The sequence below is a fragment of the Aplysia californica genome, unplaced genomic scaffold (genome assembly GCF_000002075.1).
Source record: "Aplysia californica isolate F4 #8 unplaced genomic scaffold, AplCal3.0 scaffold00123, whole genome shotgun sequence".
Lineage (NCBI taxonomy): Eukaryota > Metazoa > Mollusca > Gastropoda > Aplysiida > Aplysiidae > Aplysia > Aplysia californica.
Window position 1 is genome coordinate 973,096 of NW_004797393.1, and position 3,583 is coordinate 976,678.

Sequence of the window (3,583 nt, forward strand, 5' to 3'; positions counted from 1 at the left end):
GCATCTGATTTCACAGTATCGTGTCACATTTGGTATTCTTACCCAAATCTACCCCAGTCTCTCAATCTGGGTGGCTTTTGTTGATTCTGCACGACATGTCAGACTAACGCCAGATTTACAGGGATGTGTTTTATCAATGCTCAACCCCTCCCCCCCCCCCTCCAAAATAAAACAGGGCAGTGCTACTGACTGAAGCTGTCTTTAGGCTATTCCCAAAGGGGGGGGGATTAATATGTTCTTATGCACAGTAGATTTGTAAATGGGCTGACTTACCAATGTCATGCTCATACTGTTCCAGAACAACATAATGGGAATAGTTGCTTTTTCTTTCCTCGTCCTTTCTATCGTCATTTTTTCTCTACTTTTTTGTATGTTTATCACTCTCTTGTGAACTGCTATTTCCGGGGTGCCTTGATAGTCGAAGCAGACTTTGTGCTGTAAAACCTTACTAAAAACCAAAACTAACCCAATGCCCAGTTAAGTTGCTCTGCGTATGTGGTGAAGCTGTGGGCGTCGTCGAACCCAGGAGAACAGAGTTCGAGTCTCGTATTAGAATTTTAAAAATTATTATCTTCCTGATGAGATATCCCATTTGGCCCAGACTGCCCATATGATCTAAAGTGTGCTTTTAAAAAAACTATTTAAAAAACATTCCTCTTCTGATAATGCATAATTAAATCGTTGCTATTTTATGTTAGAGGAAGGGTGTTTCCCAATGTTGTACTGCTTTTTAAGAGCTCCGTTTTCCCTTTCTAGGTGGGTTTTTTTTAGGGAGAGAGCGGTATCTGTTAATAAATCTCTCTCTCTCTCTCTCTCTCTCTCTCTCTATATATATATATATATATATATATATATATATATATATATATATATATACCTCTCTTTCTCTCTCTCTCTCTCTTTCTCTCTCTCTTTCTCTCTCTCTGTGTCTCTCTCTTTCTTTATCTCTCTCTCTCTTTAATCTTAACATACTTCTATCTGGCTCTCTGGCGCTCTCTCTATCAATCTTTCTCTTTTTCTCTCTTATCTCCCCCTGCTTATCTATCTGTCTATCTATCTATCTATCTATCTATCTATCTATCTATCTATCTATCTATCTATCTATCTATCTATCTATCTATTTATCTATCTGTCTGTCTGTCTGTCTATCCGTCTATCTCCTTTAGCGGGTTAATTAATAGCTCACCTGATATCATGCTGGACACGACTGTACGGATAATGAATTCATTATCTCTCTCAAACTTCTGACGACAACAGCATAGATGGAACCCACGTCATGAAAGTAAAATTTTACTATTTTTGTTTCTCCCTATCGGAATGTACCACATGATGTATACCTAATTTTTGGGTGCCAATGTGATGAGGCGGTTATCCCTTTCAGTGCTTCCATAGACAAATTGAACGACAAATGAAAAATGTCCTTTCAAAAGACTTAAACCAAGATATTACAATCTCTCTCTCTCTCTCTCTCTCTCTCTCTCTCTCTCTCTCTCTCTCTCTCTCTCTCTCTCTTCATTCTCTCTCTCTCTCTCTTCATTCTCTCTCTCTCTCTCTCTCTCTCTCTCTCTCTCTCTCTCTCTCTCTCTCTTTCTCTCTTGCCCTTTTTAACTCCCAGTGGAGCATAAGACATCAACAACATTTCTCCAGCTGAAGCCTGTCCTGTGCATCCTTTTCTAGCTGTTTCCATGATGTCCTCGCCTTTTCCATTTCTGCATGTACCCCTCGCCTCCATGTCACCTTTACTTTTTCCTTGTTGATTCCATGTCAAAGCCTGTCTGATGATGCTTGTAGGGGGTCTCCTCAGGGTGTGTGCCCAATCCTTTTCCATTTCTTCACCTGTGTGTCTTCCTTTTCTGGCCTTTGGCTTGTTTTTCCCCATTGTTGACTCGATCGTACCCCTTGATAATCACTATCCTTATTAGAATCCATTTATTAAGTTTTGCAGTTTCCTTGCTGCCGATGCTGTGAGCCTTCATGTCTTTGAACCTTACAGTAGAACAGTGTTCACGTAAGATATAATATATTTGCCCATATTTAGAATAGGCAAGTGCACAAGATGATGCAATAATATTTTCTTCTAGAATTTCATCTAAAAATTGTAGTAGAAAAAATGGCAGTGAGCTCAGTTTTTTTAGCAAACCAGAGAGTATAAATAGATGATAGATAGATAGATAGATAGATAGATAGATAGATAGATAGATAGATAGATAGATAGATAGATAGATAGATAGATAGATAGATAGATAGATAGATAGATGGATGGATGGATAGATAGATAGATAGATAGATAGATAGATAGATAGATAGATAGATAGATAGATAGATAGATAGATAGATAGATAGATAGATAGATAGATAGATAGATAGATAGATAGATAGAAAGGTACGTCTTATCAGCAGTAAAGATGGTAAGCTACTTATCTCCTATTTCTGAAGTCATGGGCTGACCCTGTCGTGAACGCAAGTGCTTGCTTTCTATGTGGAGATTCCCCAAAGCTTTTTATTACTGGCTCTTGACTGGTTTGGGGGGGGGGGGCTTTCAGAAGATGATTCTTCTTTAATAGGCAATCTATTTCAAAAGAAGTTGTGTTAAACACAATCGGTTTACAAGAGCAACTCGGGTGGTCTTTTTTTTGTCTGATTCTTCTTCGAGGATTAAATCTGAAGCAGACATTAGTGATCATCGTTCACCACGTACTTTTCTACTCGGATGATCTCTACAGAATATATCACCTTGGTCTTTTCCTGTCCCCCATGTTCACGTTCTTTGCGTAGGTAATTTTTGTAGACAACGAAACTGGTTGATTGATATTATCGTCTTACTAAAAAGATATGTGTACCTCTTCCCCTTTTGCCCTCTATTTTTCCAGTGAAAACCAGATGCTGAACGCCTTAGTCAACTTGGTGTCGACCCAAGTCCTTTTGCTCATACTGACTTGCCTTGCATAGTTTTAATTTTATTGCTGCTGTTGCTGGGGAAAGCCAACACAATTTAGTAGCCAGCTGCGTTGTCCTTCTGCACGTGTGGACTGTTCTAAGACCAAGACCCCCACCCGTGCAGTTTAGGGGACATGTACATATCATATCGTATTTAGCTCAATGCGGTGTCATAGCTTTATCCAAGCCTTCGGCAAGTTTGTTCAATTATTTTCTAAGCCCAGAAAGCATTTTTTTTCTAGGAGTGAGAAAAATACTGTGTCATTCTTTTAACAAGTCTTAGTACTCTTAGTGTAACTGCATGTTGTGTCTTTTCTTGCTCTTTTCCAATATTTAGAATTTGAATTTCGACAAAAGATTTCTTTAGTACAGGCCACTGATATCACAAATTAAGAAGCTACAACTTTCAAAAATTCAAAATTTTGGGTCAAGTATATCTAAACAGTTGGACAACGTATATCTTTCTAACACTTTTTTCCTCATTCAGACCTGCTCTGTTTGTTGAGGTTTTTTCTCGTCAAACCATCAAAATCGAGCGACTGTTTTAAGGGATTGTCCCATCTTTCTCTTTCTTTTGTTTCGCAGGTTCATGCAGTTTCTCACTCGGCTGATTGGTGTAGGTTCCTCAGTGCCTGGGGAGGGGGGG